We start from the raw sequence: 15143 nt of genomic DNA on the forward strand, positions 1-15143 counted from the left end.
GTTAAAAAAACACATTATTTTTCAAATAGTGTTCATTATTGTAGGTTATCTATGCCCCGCCTCTCTCAAATACATTGTTTTCTACAGTCCCTCCTTCCGACAAGTGCAGTCTGCTCTGATTGGCCAACTGATGGAACGCCCCTTTCCATAATCGCAAAAATGTAAAGACAGTTAGTAATGTCCTTAGATTTACCATCAGTTCAAGCCCAAAAGAGGAAAAGAGTGGCGTGACAGACACAGTGATGATGCTCGTATGTGTTTGCAGTACACAAGCCACGGACAGTTAAAACAGCTGACTCCAGTGTTTCTCTCTCTCACACACACACACACACACACGTGATGTGCAAAACTTCTGCATTTGAACATTCGATAGCAAATACTTAAACTTATAACAAAACCCTACAGCAGCTGATTCAGAAGAGCCAGACTGTTGTAGCAGTCAGAATTATCTCCTCTCCTGAAACGGTCATCCATAAAATGCCTTGCTGTTCTGTTGTAAGTAATCTTAAAGATTATTAAATGCATCTACTTTTGGAAGGCCAAATAAAGTGCTTTTGCCTTTGCCTAGATACACATAGCATCTCCCTGACGTGGCTGCTTCAACATTAACTGCGGTTACTGAAATCTTGCCTTTTTTCTTTCATTGAACATTGAGTGGCATTACTTTGATAAAATAATATAAAAAAAAAATACAATCTTTTTTTGGATTTGAAACTTTGCAACTTAATAGATCTTCTTCATGCACCAAAAGCTTTTAACACTCCAAAGAGAAAGACAAAACTGAAATCACCTCATATGACCCCTTTAATAATTAGAACTGTAACAGAGATAAAAACAAAGTAAAAACAAAATCTTGGGACCAATAAACTGATATTTTTCCATTATCTAAATGCATTTTGTTGATCTTATTGTAAACATTTCATACATGCATGTGTTTCAGATTTTCAATAACTTGGTCTTCTGGTGAAATAACAGATTTCTCTTGGTTGACATATTATGGTCTTCTCCAATCACTTTCCCCAATTAAATTAAACCAAACACACTATCAACTACAAGCTTGAATTCAGATGTCCCTATATTGTTGAATGTTACACCCACCTATCAAAATCCAGCTGTTTTATTATTTGAACAGAATTTCACAACAGGGCATTCAGAGAACAATATCTTGCTTCAGCATTTTGAAAAGGGTGCTGAATCATTACAAAATGTGCTGAAACTCGTAACTAATATTCAAAATATAGATAAGCAAACAAGTGATTTACAACAAATTTTAATGGGAGACAAATGAATGATAGGAAGTTTTATTGTTGCTGTTGCCAGATCTTGCTAAAAGAAAAACAGCAAATCAAACTGCTTCCTTAGGCTGTCTGTAGCTTGGCCTAGGTACCTGGATCTCCAAGCTCCACCTTGGAAACTCCTTCTCAGCCTGTGGAACCAATGGCTCCTCACTCTTTTGTCTCCACTGTGTATTGTCATCCCTTAGCTTCTGAATGGATCCCTCATCTTTCTGGTTCTGCCTTGGTTAGTCAGCAACCTAATTTTGCCATGGGCTTCCGGACCTCAGCCCTCCACACCTTTGGCTCCACTCCACTCTTCCTTCCCTATGGCTACACCTTTGTTAAAGTATACTTTATTGCCTCAAAATGAAATTTGTTATAGACTTCATGATGCTGCAAAGACGAATAAATAAATAAATCAATCAATCAAAAAGATCAAACATAACCACATATCTTCAAACATACCATCAAGCTTAAAATTCAAATGGATACAGGAACAAAATAATTAACATATCTATTTAATTTACAGAATCCATAGAACTCCATATCTTCTCCCCTGAGAGAAGCAATTAATAATGTAAATTCTAAAAATGAGACTGATTGAGATTATTGAAAATATTCTGCACCTAATTTAGAATCTCTTAATAGCTGATTCGATGAATTCTGGCCATTTTGGTTTTGAAAACATCAGAAGAAAAATTATTATATTTGTTATATTATTGTTGGGGAAAGTGATCACCTTCCACCTTTTCTGTACAAAATATAATGTTGTCCATCATTACTGTTACGGTCCCTGTATAAGGTTCTAGAGTCAGAAGGGAAACATAGCATAGACTGACAACGGCTTACATATTCCAAATAAATGCTTTATTTTAACACAAATTACTCAAAAAGTAACCAAAAATAAGATACAGGTAGCCCATAAACAAAGGAATAAATAATTCAACTAACAGCAACAGCCTGGGATTCCCCACTCAAAACTAAAATGACAATCTAAGAAAAAGTATGTGGTGATGTGGCTGTGAAGAAAACTCTGGCTGGCAGAGAGAGCATGAGAGGGTCCGCCTCATTCCACTTTATAGTCTTGTCTCCCCAGCTCAACCAATCAGAAACTAGAGAAGATAAAACAAAAAAAACTATAAGCACTAATATTTATTTGAGGACTATGGGCCGGGGCGTATGTGAGGCGTGCATAACACCCCCACCCTCAGATGGTGAATGATGAACTGAAAAAGAAAGCAACCAATCACCATCCGACAACGCATATGCCAGGACATTATTTTTGCCAGCTACATGTTTTATTTTTAGATTAAAAGCTTGGACAAACAAAGCCCAATCTCATTAGGCACTGATCGGAATTACCCATTTGATGAATAAAAATGAAAGGATTGTGGTCTGCATAAACAGTAACTGGGCGAGAGGACGAGCCAATATAAACCTCAAAATTATTAAGGGCCAAAATTATAGCAAGAGCCGCTTTTTCAATTGTTGAGTACAACTTTTGATGTTCATTATTATTATTATTATTATTATTATTATTATGTAAATAGCACACAGGGTGCTCAAAGCCAAGAGACTCAAAAGCATACTGGCATTCTGGTGACCACTTAAATGCAGTTTTTGGACTCAACAAGTCAGTGAGTGGGGCAACCACTGAAGACAAGTTTTTACAAAAGCTACGGTAATACCCTGCCATTCCCAATAACCGCTGTAATTTCTGACGAGTTGAAGGAACTGGGAATGAAATAACATTAGGCCATGGTTGCGTCATCCACTGGAAACCTGTCGGTCCCTTACAGTCGGTCACGTTCGACGTTACGAATGGGGATCTCGCCCGAGAGCCCAATCACCTTCGAGTGGTACAAAAAGAGCCAATGGTACACAAAGTACCTTGGTCTGCGGAATTTGCATCGCGAGCTCCGCCCCGCAGAGCGGGTATATAAGGAGCAACGCGAGCAACTCGCATTCAAGCTTTCGCTTCGGAGCCGAGCACATCGCTTGCTACAATCACCGGAGTGTTTACAAGCAAGAGCTGGTGTTGGTGTGACGGCGCAATTCAGCGGTTCGTTTGGCTTTCCTGCGACAGCTCCCGCGTTCCCCTGAGCGCTTCAACACCTCTAAAAGAGACAAATTTCTCTCACAAAAGAGATACGGGCCGATTTGCGTCTTTTTAAAGATGTCATTTCGCCCGTGTGTTTCTGGGTGCGGTCGATATATCGCTCCTCGTGACGGTCACGATAGCTGTGTCACGTGTCTGGGCTTCCAGCACGCTGAGACTGCGTTCGTGGATGGCTCATGTTCTCATTGCGGGGACATGACCATCTCGGCGTTGAGATTGAGATTCGATTACCTTGAAAGGTATAGAGTCCCCTCTGCCACACCCCGTTCTAGCTCTTTTTCTCGTAAGAGAGCTACTTCGGCTGGTGGCCAGGGTGATCTGAGGGATACCGTGTGGGCTTCCCCGACGAGCGAACCTCCTCGGGCCACACCCCCCTCACATACGCCGCAGCCGGTTGAGTTCCCGGATGAGTTTGCTGGACCCTCTCAGGCTCCTGACATCTCATTCGGGGCTTGCGAAGAGGACCGTATGTCGATCGCCGCATCACAAGGCGGGCTTGAGTCCTCGGGAGATGAGGGTACGGCTGCGTTGCCTCCCTCGGGAGTGCCAGCGTTGTCCGAGTCCGATCCCGAGCTGACGGCCGTGCTTTCCCGGGCAGCGGAGAGCATCGGGCTTGAGTGGAATCCTCCACCCTGTCCCGAGCGCTCGAGGCTGGATGATTGGTTCCTGGGGGCTGCTCATGCGGATCGCCAGCACCCCCCTCTGGTTCCTTTCTTCCCGGAAGTGCACCAGGAAGTAACTTGTTCATGGAAGGCACCTTTAACTGCCCGAAACCGTTCTGGTTCTTCCTCTGCCTTCACTGCCCTTGATGGCGGGGCGGCCAAGGGGTATGCTGGGATTCCCCCGGTGGAGCGTTCTGTTGCGATGCAACTGTGTCCACAGAGCGCCTCCGCTTGGCGTGGTGGTCCCAAGCTGCCCTCCAAAGCCTGTAAGTTCTCATCCACGCTTTTGGCCAAGGCTTACAGAGCTGCAGGCCAGGCCGCTTCTGCCCTGCATGCCATGGCCTCACTGCAGGTCTATCAGGCCAAGCTGCTCCGGCAGCTGCACGAGGGCAGTGCTGACTCAGGGGTTTTGCAGGAGGCGCACACTGCAACCGACCTCGCTCTCCGGGCGACGAAGGTCACTGCGCGCTCCTTGGGTCAGGTGATGTCCACTTTGGTGGTCCAGGAGCGCCACCTATGGCTGAACCTGGTAGACATGAGGGAGTCTGATCTCAGATTCACAACCTCTGAGCTCAGCTCCTCAACTCGCCGGTCTCCCAGGATGGCCTCTTCGGCTACGCGGTAGAGAGCTTTGCCCAGCAGTTCTCTGCCACCCAGAAGCAATCTGAGGCCATCAGACACATCCTGCCCCAGCGGCCCTCTGCTGCTTCCACCCCACCGCCTCAGCCTGCTCGTCGCCGAGGGCGCACCCCTGCGGCCTCCTCCACTCCCGCTCGGCCACAGCAGCAGCCTTCACCCCAGCCGCAGCGAGGAGATGGCCGCAGAAGGGCGGCGCAACCCGTCTCTGCCCCTAAACCTGCCAAACGTCAGGCCAAGCGGCGTTCCTGAGACGGACGACCCGGAGTTGGAGACGTCAGCTCATCAGGAGATGGTAGCAGGACCACTCCTTCCCCCGGAGGAGGGCAGGGGGAGAATCCTTTGTTCTCGTTTTCTTTTTGTTCCGCCACTGGCCCTGCGGCCGGTGGTACCCAAACCTTCACTAAAAGAGCTGTTTCCTCTACCTCCGGGTCCCAAGATGCCACGAACGACAGCTGGCGACGTGCTTCCTCGCCGATCTCGTTCCCCTCTCCACTTGCCAGTTTCCATGCAAAGACGGCTCAAGAACGCTTCGCCTTCTCATGCCCTCTTTGCCACTTGGAGTCAGAAGAGTGCCCGCACTCCGCCCCCGCTAAGGGACGCTATGCCTCCCGTGCCGGGGCTGTCTGCTCCACCACGCTGCCCCACTGTGGGTACGCCTGTAGTCCCCTTGACCCTGCTGGTTCGGTTCCTGGGAGCCTGGCTAGAGCTCCCCAGGCCTTCCCGCTGGCTCATCTGGACGCTCAGGCTCGGCTAAGCTATTCAGTTCACCCGGCGTCCCCCCAGGTTTCGGGGTGTCCACGCGACGATGGTGGGCAAAGATGCCCCTGTCATGCGCGCGGAGGTCGCGACCCTGCTGGCAAAGGGCGCGATAGAGCCGGTCCCTCCAGCTGACATGAAGTCCGGCTTTTACAGCCCTTACTTCATAGTACCCAAGAAGACAGGTGGGTTACGGCCAATCCTGGACCTGCGTGCCTTGAACCGAGCTCTGCACAGACTCCCGTTCAGGATGCTAACGTCCAAGCGCATTTTCGAATGCATTCGTCCGATGGATTGGTTTGCAGCGATCGACCTGAAGGACGCGAACTTTCATGTCTCCATTCTTCCTCGACACAGACCGTTTCTTTGGTTTGCTTTCGAGGGGCAGGCATATCAGTACAAGGTTCTCCCATTCGGGTTGGCCCTGTCTCCCCGCGTCTTTACGAAGGTCGCGGAGGGAGCCCTGGCTCCTCTCAGGGAACAAGGTGTCCGTATCCTCAACTACCTCAACGACTGGCTGATCCTAGCTCACTCTCAAGAGCGGTTGTGCGAGCACAGGGATCTGGTGCTCAGACACCTTGCCCGACTGGGTCTTCAGGTCAACTGGGAAAAGAGCAAACTCTCCCCTGTGCAGAGGATCTCTTTTCTCGGTATGGAAATAAACTCGGTCGCCATGTTTGCGCAGCTTACAAACGAGCGCGCGCAGTCACTGCTGAATTGCCTGAGACAATTCAAGAGCAAGAGAGCGGTTCCACTGAAACTGTTTCAGAGGCTCCTGGGGCATATGGCGTCCACGGCGGCAGTCATACCGCTCGGGCTTCTCTATATGAGACCGCTTCAGCACTGGCTTCACGACCGAGTCCCGAGATGGGCATGGCAACAGGGCACGCTCCGAGTGACCATCACTCTGGCCTGCCGCCGATACTTCACCCCGTGGTTGGACCCTTCGTTTCTACGGGCCAGCGTGCCCCTAGAACCGGTGTCCAGACATGTTGTTGTGTCAACAGATGCCTCTGCCACGGGCTGGGGTGCCATGTGCAACGGGCATGCTGCGTCAGGCTCCTGGACAGGACCCCGACTTCAGTGGCATGTCAATTGCCTCGAGTTGCTAGCAGTACATCTTGCTCTGCACCACTTCAGGGCCCTGCTGAAGGACAAGCACGTTCTGGTCCGTACGGACAACACTGCGACCGTAGCGTACATCAACCGTCAAGGTGGTCTACGCTCCCGCCCGCATGTCGCAACTCGCTCGCCATCTCCTCCTGTGGAGTCACAAGCATCTGAGGTCGCTTCGTGTCATTCACATTCCGGGCAGGCTCAATCGTGCAGCCGACGAGCTCTCACGACAGCAGTCTTGCCCCGGGGAATGGAGACTCCACCCCCAGTCGGTTCAGCTGATTTGGGAACACTTCGGAGACGCTCAGGTAGACCTTTTTGCCTCTCCAGAAAATTCCCACTGCCAGTTGTTTTACTCCCTGACCAAGGGCACCCTCGGCACGGACGCCCTGGCACACAGCTGGCCGCTGGGCCTGCGCAAGTATGCGTTTCCCCCAGTGAGCCTTCTTGCACAGACGTTGTGCAAGATCAGGGAGGACGAGGAGCAGGTCCTCATGGTTGCACCTTTATGGCCCGGCCGGACATGGTTCCCCTAACTTGTACTCCTCGCGACAGCCCCTCCCTGGCCAATTCCTTTGAGGAAGGACCTTCTTTCTCAGAGACGGGGCACCCTCTGGCACCCACGTCCCGATCTGTGGAACCTACATGTGTGGGTTCTGGACGGGTCACGGAAGGTTTAGGTACCTTGCCACCACAGGTGGTAGCTACCATCACTTCAGCTAGAGCCATGTCCACCAGACTTTGAAGTGGAACCTCTTAGTCACTTGGTGTTCTTCACGACGTGAGGACCCCTGGAAATGCCCGGTTGTGTCAGTGCTTTCCTTTCTTCAGGAGGGGTTGGAACGAAGGCTGTCTCCTTCCAACCTCAAGGTCTATGTGGCTGCCATTTCAGCTCACCATGACCCTGTTGAAGGTAAGTCTCTTGGAAGGCACGATCTGATCATCAGGTTCCTGAGAGGAGCAAGGAGGCTCAATCCGCCTCGCCCTCAGCAAGTCCCCTCTTGGGACCTCGCAGTGGTTCTATCAGCACTGCAGAGAGCTCCCTTCGAACCCTTGCTCTCAGTAGAGCTAAAGTTTTTATCTTTGAAAACTGCGCTCCTGACAGCTTTGGCTTCGGTGAAGAGGGTCGGGGACCTGCAGGCATTTTCAGTTGACGAAGCGTGCCTGGAATTCGGGCCGGCTAACTCTCACGTTATCTTGAGACCCCGGCCTGGGTACGTGCCCAAAGTTCCCACCACTCCTTTTAGGGATCAGGTGGTGAACTTGCAAGCGCTGCCCCTGGAGGAGGCAGACCCAGCCCTGGCACTGCTCTGTCCACTACGTGCGCTCCGCACCTACGTGGACAGAACTCGGTGCCTTAGGACCTCAGACCAGCTCTTTGTCTGTTACGGAGGCCAGCAGAAGGGAAAGGCTGTCTCCAAGCAGAGGTTATCCCACTGGATAGTGGATGCTATTGTCCTGGCTTATCAAGCTCGAGACCTGCCATGCCCCCTAGGGGTGAGAGCTCACTCAACTAGGAGCGTAGCTTCCTCCTGGGCGCTGGCGCATGGCGCCTCACTAGCAGACATCTGTAGAGCTGCGGTACAGTAAGTCTCTCCGCAGCATGTGTCTTTCCCTTGGCAAGCCCCTTGCCAGCTCTGTCGTTAAAACTCCCACCCTGCGGGCTGGGTACATCAGAGTTCTTACATATCACCACCTTGGTAGATACCTGCTTTCAATCCTCCCACGGGCAGGCAGCCTACTAGCATATGTCCAGCTGGAATATGCTACCCAGTGTATTCTGTGCGAGCTATAGGCCCTCACTCGTGCTGGCCTCACGACAGGGTGCTATCACTCACACGGGTTGCTGGAAGACAGCCATGTGGCGTTTTGTAAGGGACCCCATTCGTAACGTCGAACGTGACCGACTGAAAGGGAACGTCTTGGTTACGTATGTAACCCTCGTTCCCTGAAGGAGGGAACGGAGACGTTACGTCCCCTTGCCACATCGCTGTTCCGCTGAACGGCTGGGTCACTGGCTCGGCTCCTCAGCGAAGACTTGAATGCGAGTTGCTCGCGTTGCTCTTTATATACCCGCTCTGCGGGGCGGAGCTCGCAATGCAAATTCCGCAGACCAAGGTACTTTGTGTACCTTTGACTCGTTTTGTACCACTCGAAGGTGATTGGGCTCTTGGGCGAGATCCCCATTCGTAACGTCTCCGTTCCCTCCTTCAGGGAAAGAGGGTTACATACATAACCAAGACGTTCCCTCTCATAGGTCACTTCAATGCTGCGGTGATGTCACCGTATGGAACACCTTTCGGTGTGACAAATGTCTGAAGCCCTATACCATCCCGCCAATTTTATTGGCTAAATAGCACACATGCGTACACATAGTATACCAGGGTGCCGCACGCTAGTGATGCGCGGGTCGTCTCATAACCCGCGGGCCCGGCGGGTCCGTTTGGGGCAGGTTAAGAAATTGGCACTTTATTGCAGGGCGGGTTGGGGCGGGTCACTAAAAACAACATTTTAAATAATCCATTTATGTTGCATGGAATTTAGTGGTTGAAATTTTGATTTATTCAAGAGATTTGTTGATTTTCAGTTCATTCACTGATTCGTTCAGTGACCATTTTGTCATGATCCTGGCTCTCTTTTTCTTTTTCCCCTCCTTTTTTCACTCAGAGTCTTTCCCTCCTCCTCTCCTATTTTGCACTCACCTTTCCTCATGCTGTTAATCTCCCTCAGCTGCTCCACATTGCGCTACTCTTTGTGATTGGCTTCCCGCACTTATTTCCCCTTCTCCTTTGATTAGCACTCCTACTTCTTTTCCTCTCCTCCCTACCTGCCTTGCTAGATTATTCCTCTAAACTCGCTAACTCAGTATGTCTTGTCCCCTGTCATGTTTTAGTCCTAGTCCTGTCTGTTTGGGGTTGCCGGGAGTGTGAGCCTAGAAGTATTGCCGCTGCTCGTCACCTGACCTGCCAATCTCTCCCTACTGTGCTGTTGCGGAGCTGTCCACCGTACTGATTCCGCCTGGGCGGCCAGTGGTTTTTTGTTTTTCCTTTTTGAACAAGAGAAGGTTTTTTGGTTCCAATTTTTCCCTTTGGGACTCTTTTTGTTTTTACAAGAATTTTCAAGCTCCAGTGTTTTTTTTTCATTAAAGACTGTATCTGCTCCGTGAATTGCTCTCTCTGGTCCTCTTTCCACACAACAGAATAATCTAGCCAGCTATGGACCCAGAAAGAGAGAATCCGATCCAGACGGCCGTCGAGATCCAGGGGGTTATGCTGGGCAAACACGAGGAGGAACTATCGTCCGCGAGACAGGCCAGGCTGCACAGGTGACGGATCTCGCCAAACAGCTCCACCAGTGTTGCCTCAATCCGCCAGCCTTGTCTGGATCTATTCACCCCACGGAGCCTCGAATTAATAACCCTCCGTGCTATTCCGGTGAGCCTACCAAGTGCCGTTCTTTTCTAACCCAATGCGAGGTTGTGTTATACCTCCAGCCGTCAACCTATTCTGGAGACCGGGCAAGGATCACCTATATTATCTCTCTTCTCTCCAGACGAGCTCGCCAGTGGGGAACGGCAGTCTGGGAGGCCAAGGCCGTGTGCACAGAGCGCTTTTCCCTCTTCAAGGAGGAAATGATCCATGTCTTCGACCGGTCTGTCTACGGGGAGGAGGCCTCCCGCCTCTTGTCTTCTCTCCGCCAGGGTAAGCGATCTGTTACGGACTTTTCTATTGAGTTCCGCACATTGGCAAACTCCTGTGGCTGGAATGAGCTGGTGCTGCTCGCTTTCTGGAAGGTCTCAACGGTGAAGTAAGGGATGAGATTTTGTCCAAGGAGGTCACTACTCGTCTGGATTCACTGATTGACTTAGCATTACGCATCAAGAAGTGTTTCGACCTGCTCCGCCGCGCTCGAGGTCTGGAGTCTGCTCTACTGGCTTCGCTACCCTCCCACTCTTCTCATCCAAACCTGAGGCCATGCAACTGGGCGGCATCCGCATATCCTCTACGGAGCAAGAGCGAAGAGTTGTCAATCGTCTTTGCATGTATTGCGCTTCACCTGTGCATTTTGTCGCCGTGTGTCTGTTAAAAGCCAGAGCTCGTCAGTAAGGGGAGGGCTACTGGCGAGCGTAACCACTCTGGTCTCTCCTCCTAACTCCTGCACCACCTTCACTATCCATCTTCACTGGCCTGGTTCCTCTACCTCCTGCAGGGCCCTGATTGACTCTGGGGCCAAGGGCAATTTCATGGATGAGTCATGGGCTCGCGCACAAGGTGTTCCACTGAAGGAGTTAGATGCACCCTCTGCCCTATTTGCTCTAGACGGAAGCTCTCTCCCGAGGGTTAACCATGAGACTCCACCCTTAACTCTCACTATCTCCAATAACCACTGTGAGACCATTTCCTTTTTAATTTTTAATTCCCCATATTTCCCGGTAGTTTTAGGGCATCCCTGGCTTATACAGCACAATCCCCAGATTAACTGGATAAAGGGTACCATTCTTTTGGAATGTTTCTTGTCATGCTGACTGTTTATCCTCTGCTATTCCTCCTGTATCCTCTGTCTCTGTTTTTCAGGAGGACCCAGGTGATTTTTCTGGGGTGCTGGAGGAGTATCACGATCTGCGGATGGTGTTCAGCCGTTCTCGGGCCGCTTCTCTCCCTCCTCACAGTCCCTATGACTGTAGCATCGACCTTCTCCCGGGTACTACGCCACCTCATGGTAGATTGTATTCCATGTTGAGCCCCGAAAGCGAAGCTCTTAAGAAATATCTGTCAGAGTCCCTGGACGCAGGTACCATAGTTCCTTCATCCTCTCCCGCGGGTGCTGGGTTCTTCTTTATGAAGAAGAAGGATGGTTCTTTGTGCCCCTGCATAGACTATCGGGGCCTTAATGATATAACTATTAAGAACCGTTATCCATTAACCCTCATGTCATCGGCCTTTGAGGTCTTGCAGGGCGCCAAATTCTTCATGAAGTTGGACCTTCGAAACGCCTATCATTTGATTCGCATAAGGGAGGGGGATGAATGGAAGACTGCTTTTAACACGCCCCTTGGGCACTTTGAATATCGCTTTCTCCCGTTCGGTCTTGTAAACGCCCCCGCCGTCTTTCAGGCGTTGGTCAATGACGTCCTTAGAGACATGCTCAATTCTTATTTTCTCCCCCTTTCTCCAGGTGCACGTCCAACAGGTTCGCTGCGTTCTTCAAAGGCTTCTCGAGAATAAACTGTTCGTGAAGGCTGAGAAATGCTTCTTCTTCTTTGGTCACTTTTTTGGGGTTAGTCATTTCAGGGGAGGGCATTAGCATGGACCACGCTAAGGTTAAGGCAGTTATTAATTGGCCAGTCCCTGATTCTCGTGTCGCCTTGCAGTGTTTCTTGGGGTTCGCTAATTTTTACAGACACTTTATTTGTAACTTCAGTCAGGTCGCCACGTCTCTAACCGCCCTTACTTCTGTCAAGTCCAATTTTGAGTGGACCGAGTCCGCCCAGAGTGCTTTCGACCGTCTTAAGACCCTTTTCACGTCCGCTCCCATCCTGGAGAGTCAGATCAGCTCTTTGCTGTTCTAGAGACCGGACCCTACGAGTCGCTAATCGCCGCAGAGTCAAGAGCCCTAGATATATTTGCGGTCAGAGGGTTTGGCTTTCTACTCAAAAGACGTCACTTCCTGTTTGTTGTTGACGGCTGTACTGCATTTGAGCTCCGACACTATATTCTTTTCATTGACTAATTTTAACTTAAAAATTAATTTTATGCATCATCGTTTCCGTTTATATAACATGTGAATATATACTCTATTGTATTCTACAACAAAAACAATCAGGGCGCCTCGCTATCACTAGTTTTATTTTGATCTCCCGGGTCCGCTATTAGCTTTTAGCCAGTTAGCATCAGCAAGCGTGGTTGCTGCTAACTGCGCTTACATTGCTAATACTGTATTCACACACATTACCACTGCTGTACTCACTGTTACTTGCTTTAATGGCGGATGAATGTCTACACTCTGTGCAGCTCGAGCTCGAGGCCGTGGGGAAGATTCGCGACCTGGAACAGAGGCAGGCCCAGCTGAGAGAGCCGCGCTGGAATCATCCCGGGCTGACGCTCACAAGTCCGGGGTAAGTATACAGCGTTCTGTTAACAGTCCCACCACGTCTACTCCGTGTGTTTCTCTGCGCAGATGTCCTTCACTGCGACGCCGGGACACCATGGACCCTGGGTGCATCCACAGCGGAGGACGCGAGCCGGGTCCCGGGCGACCACTTCTCCCCCTCCTGCCTTCGAGATCTCCATCCAAAACCGCTTCGCTCCCCTCCGCGAGACAGGACGCGACGCTGTGATCATCGGAGACTCCATCGTCCGACACGTAAGTGCTATGTTAGCCGAAGGTAAAGTGCACACTCATTGTTTGCCTGGTGCTCGTGTTCTCGATGTTTCTGTGCAGATACCCGCGATCCTGAAGGACGACGAGAGCCCCAGAGCGGTCGTGCTTCACGCCGGGGCTAACGACACCATGCTGCAGCAGACGGAGATGCTGAAGAGGGACTTCAGGAGCCTGATCGAGACGGTTCGCAGCACGACGCCCGCGGCGACGATCGTCGTGTCAGGACCACTGCCCACGTATCAACAAGGACACGAAAGGTTCAGTAGACTTTTTGCTTTAAATGAATGGTTGTTGTCATGGTGTAAAGAACAGAAACTGCTATTTGTTAACAACTGGAATCTTTTCTGGGAGCGTCCTAGACTGTTTCGCGCTGATGGATTACACCCCAGCAAAATCGGAGCGGAGCTTCTCTCTGACAACATCTCCAGGACACTTCACTCCATGTGACTAGTAAGACAATTCTCAAATAACTATTATGATGAGTTTTGTTCCACCCGCTTAAATGCTAAAAGTACTTGCGCTGTAAAAACTATCAAGACTGTGTCTGTTCCCCAAATAGTGAGGTCAAAATATAAATATAATGTAGGATCTAGAAAAAATCGTAATTAAACCAGAAAAATGTAAAGTACATGAACAAAAACAATTTTTAAAGTTTGGGCTCATAAATATTAGATCACTCACACCAAAAGCAGTTATTGTACATGAAATGATCACAGATAATAGTTTTGATTTACTCTGCTTGACTGAAACCTGGCTAAAACCAAATGATTATTTTGGTCTAAATGAGTCTACTCCACCAAACTACTGTTATAAGCATGAGCCCCGTCATACTGGTCGTGGCGGGGGTGTTGCAACAATATATAGTGATATTCTCAATGTTACCCAGAAAACAGGATACAGGTTTAACTCTTTTGAAATACTTCTGCTAAATGTTACTCTGTCAGACATGCAAAAGAAATCTAATGTATCTCTTGCTCTGGCTACTGTGTATAGACCACCAGGGCCGTATACAGAATTCCTAAAAGAATTTGCAGATATCTTCTCAGACCTTCTAGTTACAGTTGATAAGGGGCTAATCATGGGAGATTTTAATATTCACGTTGATAATGCAAATGATACATTAGGACTTGCGTTTACTGACCTAATAAACTCCTTTGGAGTCAAGCAAAATGTCACCGGGCCCACTCATCGTTTTAATCATACACTAGATTTAGTTATATCGCATGGAATCGATCTTACTGCTATAGATATTGTACCTCAAAGTGTTGATATTACAGACTATTTCCTTGTATCGTGCATGCTGCGTATGACTGATATTAACTATATGTCGCAGCGATACCGTCTGGGCAGAACTATTGTTCCAGCCACCAAAGAAAGATTCTCAAATAACCTGCCTGATCTATCTCAACTGCTATTTGTACCCAAAAATACACATTAATTAGACGAAATTACTGACAACATGGGCACTATTTTCTCTAATACATTAGAAGCTGTTGCCCCGATCAAATTGAAAAAAGTTAGAGAAAAACGTACTGTACCATGGTATAACAGTAATACTCACTCTCTCAAGAAAGTAACTCGTAGTCTTGAACGCAAATGGAGAAAAACTAACTTAGAAGTTTTTAGAATTGCATGGAAAAACAGTATGTCCAGCTATAGACAGGCTCTAAAAACTGCTAGGGCAGAGCATATACACAAACTCATTGAAAATAACCAAAACAATGCAAGGTTTTTATTTAGCACAGTGGCTAACAAATTACCAGACGCCACCTGATTCAAATATTCCACCAACGTTAAATAGTAATGACTTTATGAATTTCTTCACTGATAAAATAGATAACATTAGAAATACAATAGTGAATGTAGATTCTACATCATCTAACACTTCAGTTTCATCCATCGCACCCAAAGATAAACTGCAGTGCTTTACAACCATAGGACAGGAAGAGCTAAATAAACGTATCACTGTATCTAAGCCAACAACATGTTTATTAGATCCTGTACCCACTAAATTACTGAAAGAGCTGTTACCTGTAGCCGAAGAACCGCTTCTCAATATCATTAACTCATCGTTATCTTTAGGTCACGTCCCAAAACCATTCAAGCTGGCGGTTATCAAGCCTCTTATTAAGAAACCAAAACTAGATTCTAGTGTACTGGCAAATTATAGGCCTATTTCAAATCTTCCATTTA

The 15143-nt window shown here is 48.7% G+C and overlaps 2 long non-coding RNA genes across 2 annotated transcripts; both read left to right on the forward strand.

Annotated features, from left to right (window-relative positions):
• Positions 1 to 398: 398 nt before the first annotated feature.
• Positions 399 to 9673, forward strand: LOC113118529 (uncharacterized). Its single transcript, XR_003294329.1, has 2 exons — positions 399 to 495; positions 9463 to 9673. It is a non-coding gene; the product is annotated as an uncharacterized LOC113118529 (long non-coding RNA).
• A 241-nt stretch (positions 9674 to 9914) lies between these two features.
• Positions 9915 to 12619, forward strand: LOC113118528 (uncharacterized). Its single transcript, XR_003294328.1, has 3 exons — positions 9915 to 10957; positions 11144 to 11270; positions 12581 to 12619. It is a non-coding gene; the product is annotated as an uncharacterized LOC113118528 (long non-coding RNA).
• The last annotated feature ends 2524 nt before the right edge of the window (positions 12620 to 15143 follow it).

This window comes from Carassius auratus, chromosome 18, assembly GCF_003368295.1.
Source record: "Carassius auratus strain Wakin chromosome 18, ASM336829v1, whole genome shotgun sequence".
Classification (NCBI taxonomy): Eukaryota; Metazoa; Chordata; class Actinopteri; order Cypriniformes; family Cyprinidae; genus Carassius; species Carassius auratus.